Below are 13,687 nucleotides of genomic sequence, written 5' to 3'. Positions count from 1 at the left end.
ACTTCTATCTGTATTATCTGTTCTTTCAGGTTTCATATACTATAGATCTCTTTCATGGTTTCTTCATTCGACAAGTACTTTATTGAAGTCAGGACTTCTGTTAGGAATAACACAGTGTCAAATCACTAGAAGATTATTATATATAATGCTTAATATTTGCCTATCATGGAGCTTATAGTCCAAACAGTGATAAAAAGTAACCTGCATGAAAAGTCAGAAAAAAAGGAGAGCAGGCAAAGTACAACTTGTCCATTTCTCTATCTCATAATATCTTCAACGATGTCATATCAGTAACTTGAGAGATCCTACTCAAATACCAAAACTGAAAAAAAAAGTACAAAGAATATAACAAAAAGAGTAGTGTAAGGCAATCCATGATTATGAGACAAACGAATGATGGAGACAATATGAATTGGCAGGAAGGAGGGGTCACCGTAAGTTTAGTTAGTGTTAAGGAAACATTTTTATGGACATGAGCTTGGCTTTTAATGATTGTTCTAAATAAGAGAAAAGGAATAGGAAGACATTTGGGGCAGAATATCGACTGTCATGTGGCACGTCCTTTCCAGTAAGATGCTACTTTTCACTATGTTCTAACATCATATTTTTGCCAATTTTTTAACTTTTGAAAAAAGGGTTCAAAGGACAAAGTAAACTGGAAAGAAAGAAGTAAACGTATGAGATATGAAAATTTTAAAACAGATAAAGAAGAATTCAATCTTATTACCTTTACCCTCACTCTATGAAAGGAGTGAAGGAAGAATTGGACCATCTGTATCACATATGCTAAAGTGAAATTGGGTTCAGGTCTTTAGACATCACGCTCCCATACACACCAGAAACAGCAAGGAGAGCGAGTACAAGCCAGAGAGAGCTATTAAACAAGGGATAGCAAAGAACATGAGAGGAGAGAGAAAAATCCAGTGAAATGGACCAGAAAGATAATGGCAGCCCTAAAGCAAAATTTGGAAGAAAACGTCTGCTATGCAAAGGTCAGAAGACAAAACTGGGACAGGTTGTGCCAGTTAGCAGGTAACAGGCGAGTACGGAATCTGAATCCAGTTTGCTCAGTCTATCAGCCTGGCCAGGTGTGAGAACATTCATCAGGCTCTCGATAGTCCACCGCACCCATCCGTGAGAAATCTCATTTCTGGACATTCAGCAGTCCTTGACCTTGAAAGCAGTTCCGGACTGATAGTCAGTCTAACTTGATAAATGACGATTTCTCAACGAGAAATGCAATTCTCCCACTCCACTCTGACCACAAACACACACACACACACACACACACACACACACAAGTATAAGGCATAAAATTGTATAGCTTTGCACATGGAAAGACCCATGAATGTGTGACATTCTCATTCCACCAGCAAGTCACTGATAACAGTGGTGCACTTGATACATTCAACATAATTACAGATACCAACACCTGTGCCTGCCCCACTCTGAAAGCTCCCAGAGAAATCTTGGCTGTCTGACAGCAAGGTGTACAAGGGAGTCCCTGCCAAAGAGCAAGAATACAAATATTTATTACAAATAATGTCTAGGATTATGGTTGTGTTCTGTGTAGAACCACGGTGGCCTGACCAGAGCACCTGGCCAAGGAATACCAAAATGTGCTGGGATTTTATTTATATATGTATTTTTTTAGTCGAAACAAGCATGATAATGATATTTTTGTCTCTTCTTTTTACATTGCTCTTATTTATTTATTGTATTCTTGTTCCTACCACTAAACTGTAAACCCCTATGAGGACAGTCACTCTGTGTCACCTATTTCTATCTCTTGTGCATCTATCACAATTCTCTCTCTCTCTCTCTCTCTGAATGATATATGATCAATGACTGCGTGCTTTGATTTATCCATAGGCTTCCTTCATTCCTGAAATAATACAAGTAAAATGAATATATATGACACTTAATGTTAGTAAAAATTATTTCTAAAACTAATAGTTGGCATAAATATATTTTTATAGATGAATAAATATAGGCACCTGTTTGTCAACAGACTATCAAATTTGGATGGATTATATATGAGGCCTGCAATGAATTCTCTTTTTGTTGTTATAAACATTCTTTGTTCTGAGATATCAAGATTCTTGATGCATTTTGGTACTATACATATAGAGTGACAAATATCTCTAGATTTGTTTGCGTTACAGGGAAAGATCTCTTATGCAACTGTACTTGCCCACCTCCTCAATTAACCATCACTCTGTTCCCTCTATTCTGACTGGGGCCCCCTAATTAGTAGACCACCTTAACATACGATGTTCTTCTTTTCCCATCAGCTAAATTATATGTTTATTAAGTATGAATTATTTTTTTCCAAACATATTTATGCTAGCTTTATGTGCTATGGTAATTACATAATTTAACTAATTACTATTTAAAACAAACATAATGGGAGCAAAAATAAAAAGTTGCTGTGTTAGGGAAAACTATGTTGAATGCTTTGGACATATTTGTTAAAGGTAAGCTGGGAAAAAAATACTGTTGAATTAGGAGGGGGTGAGATGACTGTAAAAGACTCAGGGATAATTGAAAAAATCTGGAAGAAATTCCATACTAAGATTTTTCATAGGTATCATAAGGTATGATACCTCTCACCAAGGCCTCTCACCACTGTGGCCTCTCCCGTTGCGGAGCACAGGCTCCGGACGCGCAGGCTCAGCGGCCATGGCTCACGGGCCCAGCCGCTCCGCGGCACGTGGGATCCTCCCGGACCGGGGCACAAACCCGTGTCCCCTGCATCGGCAGGCGGACTTCCAACCACTGCGCCACCAGGGAAGCCCCATAAGGTTTTTTGTAAGAAAGATAATGGGCCTATGCAAGAAAAGGCCTTGGGCTTCCACTAAAATTGTGTTAAATAAATGTACGTTTGTAAGCTTTAAGTTAAAGGGTTCGAAGCTATGCATATATTTTTAGAAAAATAATGATTCTCCTTAATAAATTTTTTGAAATGGACTTACTCTAAGATGAGCAAGTATAGGGTTTCTACCCTTTATTGGCCCTTGAATTTGTTCAATTTCAAGTAGTACTTTTTTCTTTTTAAAACAGTTCAGGAGATTTTCTCGAAACCTCAATTTTAAGGCATTCATTTATTCATTCATTCATTTTATTGTAACTACATGCTTAAAACAATAATTAGTGATGCAATGGCTACATTCAGGTTCATGATCTTTGTCGTCAGTTCGCTTGCAATTGAATAGGGAAGGTATGGTACCTATATTATAACTATAGTCAGTTACTTATAGTTTGCAAAGCAAAACAGGGTTTCACTTCCAGAAGCATGGATGAAAGATGCATTTCTTTATTCAACAGCTATTTTTAGACATACCACTTAGGTACCAGGAACTATGCTCAGTTCCAAGGACATAGTGGTAAATAAGACAGGCAAGTCCTTGCCTCTATTTGAGAAGATGCTCCTTAAATGTCCCATAGGTAGGCATAGGTTTTGAAGAAAATCATTGATGAGGTAGGTGGGGGGCTTGAGCAAAAGCAGGGAAAAACTCAAGATTTGTTGAGGGATTAGTGAATAATTTGGCCAGAGGATGAAGTATCTGTGGAAGTCTAGCGAGAGATAATGATGAAAACGTATGCAATCTCCCCTTTTCATGTAAGGACAATTCTTTGAAAATCATTGCTGTGCCTTTCTGAGCCTGTTTCCTCATCAATGAAGTACAGGAAATGGTCAGGCTCCATGTTCGACAAGGTCCAGGAGGTCCTACTCTTTTTCTATTTTGAATTCAAATCCCCCCTTCTGGTCTTTGGAACAAAATCAACAGCCCAAAACCTTCCTTCCAAGTTGGGTTTGTTCTTAGGCTCTCATCTTGGGCTGAAATTAACATGGGGAGTGAGGATGAAGAAATGAAATTTCTAATCCCATTGCTCAGAGCAGGTTGTCAGGTCCTGCTATGGCACTACATTAATTGCTAAAAGTACAATGTAATAGGAAGGCACTAGAGAAAAGAAACCAGAAGCCTTTCTAACTCCATTTGGTTCCTATAATTCCTTGTTCTTAAGAGTGTGTTTTGCCCCCCCCCGCCGTGAGCCTTACATACAAAAGTGTCATCTAGATTTGGAATTTATAGCTTCTTCTCCTTTTATGTTATTTGCTTTTATAGTTTAGGCTTTACAAATTCTAAGACTATATCTATATAATGCCCAAAAAGATTTATTGGGCAACAAATTTGCTTGGCCATTTTCATCCTAATGGCAAAAGCAATTTCTTCAGCCAGAATGGTTTGTTTTCTTTTCAGTTGCAAATGGGGATATTTTAAGGGAAAATAAGTTATTTTGGTTCAAAGGAGGATACTATAGCTCCTTATTTCTGACACCTGTCAACCTCCTGCCTCAGCAAAAGTCCTTCCCTAGTCAGGAATCAATGTCTTGACTCAAATGACCCCAGGCTGTATTATCTAGTCCTTATCTAAAATAAAATAAACTTTGGAGTTTTTCTCTAGGTTTACGTAAATTAAAAATTATACCATCTACAGGAGAGAAAGTTTTATTTTATGGAAGAGGGTTGGTGGGAAGCTTTACCTTTAGTTATGTGCTAAGATAGAGCACTATATTAGGAATCAGAAGGAGTAAGTCCTATTTTTGGTTTAACTATATGACTTTGGACACATTGCTTGAGTTTTGGAAGGCTTAGTCTTTTTTGTAAACTTGGACGCGGGAGAGTGGGTTTAGGGAAAGCCAGAGGGTGAGTAGCGGTGCTTGAGATAGTGTCATGGATCACCTTCACTGAGCACTTAAAGTATGTCAGGAACCTTATATATCTTGTTTCAATAGGTACTCACAATACCCCGAAGGAAAGAACTAGAGCTCAAAAGAAGTTGGGTTATTTACCCACGTGTTGGAGGGGGTCATTCAGAGGACATAACCCCCGGTTGACCCAAGAGCTGGACCCAGGCAATCAGAAGTTCCTCACCCTCTCCCCTGTCGTTGGAATGTACATTCTCTCCATTGTTCCCACAGTGGCAGCTCTTTTCATGGTGTTGCTGAGACCATCTGGACTGGATACTTGGCTGAACCCAGGTCAGGGCCCTACATAGACTCTTGAGATTCTGGCAGAAGGGTGTGGAGATCTACTTGTCTTGCAGCCACCCAAGGCACGCTTTGTTTGTAAGCTCTCTTGCTTGTTAAATCTGCCACCTACCAATCTGGGGTAGTCTGTATCTTTCTTTCCATCTCTCCTTGTCCTCTTTGGGGCCAGTTTGCTAACTAACACCTGGCCAGTGAATGGGAAACCCCTTTTATGTTTGAGGTTACGGCTAGATTTTTCTTCTATAGCATACCACACTGCCTCATCTAAGGTCCCTTCAAATACTGAAGTTCTTTTTCTGGAAGCTCTACTATTTAGTTTCTTGACACATCCGGTTCTAGCTTTGCCTTATTTAGTGTGGAATCTACAGAAATGGTACAGATGAACCTATTTGTAGGGCAGGAATAGACAGGCAGACGTAGAGAATGGACATGTGGACACAGCGGGGGAAGGGGAGGGTGGGACGAATTGGGAGATTAGGTTTGACATAAATACACTACCATGTGTAAAATAGATAGCTAGTGGGAACCTGCGGTATAGCACAGGGAGCTCAGCTTGGGGCTCTGTGATGACCTAGATGGGTGGGATGGGGGTGGGGGTGGGAGGGAGGTCCAAGAGGGAGGGGATATAGGTATACATACAGCTGATTCACTTCATTGTACAGCAGAAACTAACACAACATTGTAAAGCCATTTTACTCCAATAAAAACAAAAAGACACACTCCTACCTTCTGAAATTTTTGCCATTGCTGTATTAATGAGCTCATGCACATGAAGTAGCTCCACAACCATAAGGTATTATTATTGTTAGATGAGCACAGTTACTTCTAGGCTTTTCAGTCTGGAGTTGGACTTGTTTCATTTCAGATGCCCACAAAAATCTGCATTCTTGTTCTTTATTTTCTAATTCTACATAACTTATGTAGCCATTTCCAAGATCTGTGAAAACTGCTCTGGCAGGCATTGGGACAGTCAAAAGAAACCCCCAGTCCAGATTGCAAAGTCTATTATGGAAGATATTGTGCATATCACCTTCTCTTGCCTAAAGTCAAGCGGTGGGAGTATAATATAGGCAGACATGAATGGCAGTTGTATACTGCTACAGGATGATGATTCTCTAGTTTAAAGAGGGGGAAAAAACAGCTCTGATGTTGGAAAGGCAAAAATAGGCAATCCATCTGTTCAAAACATAACAACAAAGCTTTCCTTTTTTTGGCTTCTTGTCCCAGTACAGCATCCTAAGGGGTCGCTGGACAAAAATGTGCTTCTACACACATTAAACCTAATTGTACTTGCAATAAAAGGTTTTCTTTTTTTTCTTCTTTTTCTTTCCTTGTTTAGGATTTGCTAACACTTGATAAAAAACCTTTGAAAAGTATTCTAGTTAGAGATAGTTTTGCTGAGTCAGTATATCATGCATTTGAATTCCCATCTTTTCTTGATTTTATTTTGGGATATTAGTATAAAGCTGTTCTTTAAAAAAAAATCTTTCTTATGATTGTTCTTATAGTTTTGGAGGAATACTGCATAGTAAGAGTGGTTTGGACACAGATATTGTGACTTAAATATTCATCCACTCATTGGGGGAGGTAGTTGGGGGTCTATTGAAATAAAATATGAAAAGCCAGCTTAGGTGTCTCTGGGTTTGAGTGGGAAAGGACTGTTTTCTTTTCTTGTAGGGGGACTTCGGGTCTGAATGAAAGAAGGATACTTGATAAAGGCATCCAGTACTACCAGATTTTTTTTTCTACTCAGAGGGAGAGAATCCAACTGAAAGGTGCAGGCGGGGCAGCGTGGGGGGGGGGGGGGGGGGGGGGGGGGCGACAACTTCTAGGAATTCCTGGACCCACCAGAACACAGACCTTTTGATAGAATGTAAATGACTTAACAGTAATACCAGGAAGCTTCTCAGAGTAAATTACAGCCCCATCACTGAGAATTAGCAATGGAAGTTGACAGGCTATATAAACTTGGAGATTTTGCTGGAGTGGAAAGCAGCTGCAGGGAAGGGAATAAAATGCCCTCAGGTAAAAAGCTAAGAACGGCTTCTACGCCTGTGGTTAATTCTTTTATGTTCTGTGTTACTTTCTAACCCAAAGTAGCTTTTCAGAACCGTAGTGAAGATGCAGTGTCACATCATTACTACCTATTTAAACAAACATGTCCGTATGTATGTGTGTCTTCCACTATGTCCATATATATGTGTGTCTTCCACTATGATATTAAAAGGATATCCTCCACACTGTTACATAAGCTGAACTTCACAGGATGAGGGTTATGTTTGCATTCAGAAAATTCCAACAAAACACACACACACACACACACACACACACACACACACGTCTTCAAATTCCATGTTCCTGAACTCTGACAAGGCATCAGACTGGCCCTATCCATAACTGAATTAAAGCATCTGGGAATAGGGCCTGAATATCTACTGTTTATAAAAATTCTACAGGTGACTTTACCCAGCCAATTAGAGAATCACTTTTCTATCTTGTAAACAGTGTCCCTGAACTAAAGTCAAGGGTATGGGCAGAAATAGAATGGGATACTTTCTTTACCTAGAAAAGAATATTTGTGAGAAAAAAGTCTCTAATCATATATTACAATTTAAGAAATTTCTGATAAAAATATTTGGGCAGTTGATATATAAATACATACGTGTTCTCTGGCTTCACACAAACAAGTAATTACTCAGTTGCTAGCTAAAGAAATGTCTGCCCTGAATCTTGCACTCTGCCAGGCTCTGTAAGGGATACAAGGTAATTGGAAGGTATGTTTATAATCAATTTGGAAATTGATACAGTACTAACATAGAAATTAGACTGATTTTTTAAAACAATACAGAAACAAATAGAAAGGTAGTATAGCTGGTACAGTATATGTTTCAGGCAAATGTCTAATTTAGGTATCAAGAAAAATTTTGAGATAACTACTAAAGAATTGTTGGAAGCCATTCTAAACACAATGTAAGGAGACCATAGTCTGATGTAACACACTTCTTGGCTTTGCCAAATCCAAATCTAAACTGTATGACCTTAGCAAGTCATGTGACTTCCCTGAGACTCAGTTTCCTTACCTAGTAAAGGCGCTTGGACTAGATACATGGTCTCCACAGGGGTGGCAGAGTAGGCTGGGGAGATTGTTATCCCCAGGGGACATGTAGACTACGTGGGGATATTTTTGGTTGTCACAACTTGGTGATGGGAGTGCTAACGGCGTCTAGTGGGTAGAGGCCAAGGCTACTGCTAAACAATCTACAATGCATGGGAGAGTCCCATGCAACAAATCATTATATGACTCAAAATACCAACAGGACTGAAACTGAACTTAAATATTTCTCACTACTCTTAACACTTCGTGGTTCTTAAATACTGTTTCTCAATCATTAGAAGGCACTAGAGTCACCTAGAGAAATTAGTTTAATGCAGATTACTAGACACCCCCAACATCCAAATATGTTAATTCATTAGGTCTGGTGTTGTGACTAAGTAATCTGGATGTTTTGCATGTGCACTAAGTGATTCTGTTGCATCTGAGTCCTCAGATTACATTTTGAGAAACCTTACTAAGATATATATTGACACTGAAGAAATCTAGGTTGATTCTTGAAAAATAATACTGCTAGACATTATTTATTAAGTACATCATGAATCATACAACAGCCCTTGGAGACTTATTCAAGGTCTCACAGCTTGTTAGGGGCAAGGGAGGATCTGAATCTACTTAGTTTTAGCTCCTAAGTCCTTGCTTGGGCCACTGTGCAAACTGCCTCCTGAGAGCAGTATAATCTTGGCAAGACAAACGAGCAGCACATGAAGGAAGTACAGAGACTAAAAGAAGATTGGACGGTCTGGAAGAAAGGATCTCCACTGGTTATAGAAAAAGGGAATGCAAATTATTAAAGGTAAGATGAAAGTTTCAGAGGACCTCGAATTGGAAAATGAGAAATCTGAATTCAGTCTGGTAGACTGGTGTTTCTCAGCCCTCCCTACAAATTAGAATCACCTGGGATCTTTTAAAAACCTGCTGATGCTAGGGCCTCACTCTAGAGATACTAATCCAATTGGTCTGGGGCTGGGTCATGCATCAGTAGGTTTTAAAAGCCCCCAGGTGGTTCTTATCTGTTCCCAGAAGACCATAGAGAGCTGCTGTAACTCATAGACACATAAGAGTCTTAAAATGTTGAAGAGGGTTTAGCCTGGTGGTAATGTATAGACTAGATTAGAGCATGGAGGATGGAGGAGATGGGTCAACTGGGAGGCTATTGTAGGTACCTAGGCATGTGGAGATGAAAATAAAAACAAAGAACAACTAAAGGGATGGGTTAGAGACAGCACTGAAATCAGGAGACCTCCCTCAGTTCCGCTGACCTTGCTGTTACTGGCCTGTTGTGTGCCATGGGAAAAATCACAACTTTTCTGTCGTATTTTGGAAAGTAATGCACACAGTCCATGTTGTCTATATCATGAAACGGTGGAGCTGGGAAAAGATAGAGATATCTTTGACATGTTTGTATTGGTGAGATTGATGACCAACTAAAACTGGAGATGGGAGGCATGAAAGATACTCCTAAAGGTATGAGCCTGTGGAATTGAGTGATCCTTCTAACAGAAAAAAAAAAAAAAAAAGTTGGAAACAGGGAATCATTCCTGAAGAAAAATGGCAGTAGGCAGAGATCAGAGGTTCTCAGCCGGGGGCAATTTTGGTCCCTCCTGAGGAGGCATTCAGCAATGCCTGAAGACATTTTTGGTTTTCATTAATTGTATGTGAACGTGCTACGTCATCTAGTGAGTAGAGGCCAGGGATGCTGCTAAACATCGTACAATGCACAGCACAGCCTCCTACAGCAAAGTATTATCTGGTACAACATGTCAATAGTGCCAAAGCTGAGAAAACTGATATAGACCTTAAAAACAGAGTTGGAAGGGGCAAAGACATCATGATTGTGTAATTCGATTCTTTAATTTCACTGATGAGTAAAATGAAGTTCAGAGGTTAAATGACTTGGCTAAGGTTCCCAACAAATGGAAGCCAAATTGTCAGAACTGAAATCCAGTTCACCTGACTACCAGCCAGGGCTCCTTAATGGGGAACCCATCTAACCCCTCACTCCATTTGGGCGTGGCCCGGAGAGTATTCAATTGGAAATGCTTGGTACCTGCCCCAGCTGGGAAGTCTGGTTTGAGGGCTAAGTAGTTTAGTGGTGAGGTCTCCATCTGGGAGTAACCAGCAGAGATGTGTTTGATTTCCGAAAAAAATTTAGGAAAGAAACAAGAAAATGTAACAGAAAATCTAAACAAAGAAGAGCAGAGGACCCAGGGTGCTCTTAGAGTGAAGGTCAGAAACACCAGGGGAACTGTTTTGACTCGGTGACTTTGGAATCAAGTGAAAAGGAATGGCTAACAGCGTGAAATGAGGCATAGAAGCCAGGTGGGATAAGGCTTCCAACAGCCATTAGACTTCTCAGGTGGAGGTCATGGTGACACTTGGAGGAGCATTTCCATTAGGTTGTTGGGGGAAAAGGGGAAATTTCAAAGAGACAGAGAGAAGGAGCAATTGGGTAATGAAGAAATGTGGGTTGTAAATGCCAAGCGTCTCCTCGTGAAAAAGAGATAATCCGGACCTATGGGATAACAAGGTCAAGTCAAGGACTCAGGAGGGCAGGAGCTTCACCTGTGATGCCAAGAGCAAAGGGGAATTGGCGGCTTTGGATGGACCTGGAGCGCACACACACAAGCCAACGCAGAGCTGCGGCGATGCCGGGATGTGCGCACTAGATGGCAGTAGCGGGGCCCTTTCGGCTCGGTTCGCGGTCCTATAAGACGCTGCTTGTTTAAGTACAGTCGCATTTAGTTGGAGCTGCAGGGGAGTGAGGGAGAGGAGGGCAGGAAAGAGGAGAGCCGGGGAGCTTGGGGAAGAAGGGCTCGCTGTGTTTACACTAGACACAGCTCTGAGCGTCCGTCCAGCCCCGGGCTCGCGCTCTTGCGGAGGAGAGCGAAGCCGTTCTGGGTCCGGCCGTCCTGCGGCAAGAGCCTGCTCCGTCCGGGTTGCCGGAGCCGGCAGAGCCCAGAGGGAAGCCGACGGAACGAGCGGCGCGTTTTTCTAGAGAGAGCGCGAGCGAAGGGGCAGAGCCGGAGCGCGCGGGGGAGCATCGCTTCGAGCGCGGCGGAGACATGAGGACCTACTGGCTGCACAGCGTCTGGGTGCTGGGCTTCTTCCTGTTCCTCTTCTCGCTGCAAGGTAAGTGGGGGGGAGGGGGTCCCGGGGGTCCCCGGCCCCTCGCGCCCTCCTTCCCGCCACCGGGCTTGGGGGATGGGGTCGGGGGAGTGAGGAGCGCTCGGAATCTGGACGGAACGAGGCTTATTTACAAGTGCTGCGGTGCGCTCCCTGCCCTCGCGGCTCCGCGCCAGCCTGGGTCCCGAGGCGTGCAGGACTGTGCAGACTTGCTGCATTACCCCTGTTAGTGGGGAGATTTGGAACCGGTGTGTGCGTGCGTGTGTGTGTGTGCGCGCGCGCAAGCGCGCGTGTGTGTGTGTGTGTGTGTGTGGGCGGGGGTGGGCGCTCGTGCGAGGGGTGGTGGCGGCGGAGCTGGGGTTGCTCCTCTGTAAACTCCAAGCGCCACCGCGGTGTTCGCTGTCCCCGCGTCCCCGGTGCTGATACCACTGCATTCCTCCTCTTTCAGGAAGGAATTGGGTTTAAGTTTAGGAGGAGGCAGGGTGTGCACTTGGCACCGGGTACTTGTATCTCGGTGCAAAATAACCCCTACAGATTCGACTCCAAGGTGGGGGAGGGAAGCGGATGGAGGGCAGCAGGGGGTTGGGGGGGAGGGGGGGGGGAGAGAGAGAGAGAGAGAGAGAATATGAATTCATGGGTTAATAGCTATTCTGACTCGGAATGGCCAATATGTTTCATGCTTGGAGGACTAAGTAGCTAGCTTGTGCTGGCTGTTTACTTTGAAAAGGTTTTTAGGTCTCCGTTTTGGGAGGTTGTGCGATGAATTCACGTAGGTTAAAAATGAAAACACATACACAGTGTGCGCATTTCACTTACAAGCTGGCATACCACGTTGAACGTACCTACAGTACACGAAGTATTTCTAACGTAAGAATATACTATTTTTTAATTCACCTGTCTCACATTATTCCCACCCATGAGAGGAGCCTTGCGCCATTAGCCATAGAGAGTCTGTGCTGTATTGCTCTACCACTGACGGTTCTACTACAGCTTCACGTTTGAGGCATTCTGGAATCATTAGGACCTGCACCCGCTCGCATTTCTCATGCTACTGCACACACAAGTCTATTCCTTTACACACGCATGTGCACACACTTACACTCATCACAGTCTCATACACACACAGCCCCTCTCATGAACACACTGACGTGAAATGACCAGACTGGCAATCCTACTCATGATTTTCTTCTGACAGCTGGTTACTAATGTTCCATTTGTGGGTTTCATTTTTCATTGCTGGGGGATATTTTGTGTTGCTATAGAACGCTCTTGCCAAATGAAAAGAGAAGAGACTCCCTGGCTGTTTGCTAGTTGAAGCACTGCAAGTGAATAAATGCTATGTTGAAGTTACATTTTTGAAGTAAGCTTAGGGGAGCAGCTGGACTTCACCCGCAACACGATTACAAGTTACAGGTCCTAAAAACTTCCTCATCTTAGAACTCACTGACCCATTCCTACACCGTCTAAACTGCGAGGTCTTGTAATACACAATTCCCCTACTAAGCATGCCTGCATGAAAAATAGAATCTGAAACCAGCTTTGGCTTTTAATATTTTATTGCTTTGCGTTTTTTTTTTCTTTTCTCTCCAGAGCTCTCAGTACTTTCTCTGTGACTTCAGATACGGCTGCAATTCAGCCTTTTCATAGAGACATTAGCATCCTGACTGTACTATACCAGCAGCAGAGGTTAATCCCTTTCCTTCCTATTCCATTTAACTCTAGGAACTTAGCTCTTCAGATGAAATGCTAAGAATGAAGTCACTAATATATGCTTCTCTTAAGTTTGAATAAAAACGTAGAATATTCATTACTCAGTCATGGGGTCACACGAGTGAAGGGCAGATCAGAGTGCTGGGCTGATGTTAGAGAGCGCTTCTAAGGGATGGGGAGAGTCTAATGGAGCACCAAACCAGATAATTATATTTCAGAAGATCTTCCACTTAAAAAAAAAAAAAAAAAGCTCTGCAGTATTCTTTAGAAATACCGAAGTTAACTATTATGGCAACTCTTTCAAATAGAGTATCTGGTATTATTTGGACAAAGTAGATAGTTTTTTCTTCCTACAGAATATTGCTCTTTCCAAAGAGAATTTTCAAGGATTTGCTCCATCGAGTTCAGTGAAATCATGGGAAACGGCCCCAGTTGTCTAGCTTTGGGGTCCCCTGATACTTGGCACAGACCAAGAAGTAGTAACTTTGAGCAATGGGGTAGGAGGAGAAGGCAGTATGGCCAGAGGAGGCTAGGAGACATGTGGGTCACCCGCAAGCAGTTGCTATATGCTCTTTCCTTCTGCCATGATTATGCAAGTCTGGGGCTGGCTGCCTCACAACATGCTCTCCTCTCTCTTACACACACACACACACACACACACACACACACACACACACACACACA

Source organism: Monodon monoceros, unplaced genomic scaffold (assembly GCF_005190385.1).
Source record: "Monodon monoceros isolate NGI ecotype Baffin Bay Population unplaced genomic scaffold, NGI_Narwhal_1 Super_Scaffold_11, whole genome shotgun sequence".
NCBI classification, from domain to species: Eukaryota; Metazoa; Chordata; class Mammalia; order Artiodactyla; family Monodontidae; genus Monodon; species Monodon monoceros.
The sequence above is the reverse complement of the archived record's forward strand: the minus strand, read 5'-3'. Positions refer to the sequence as shown.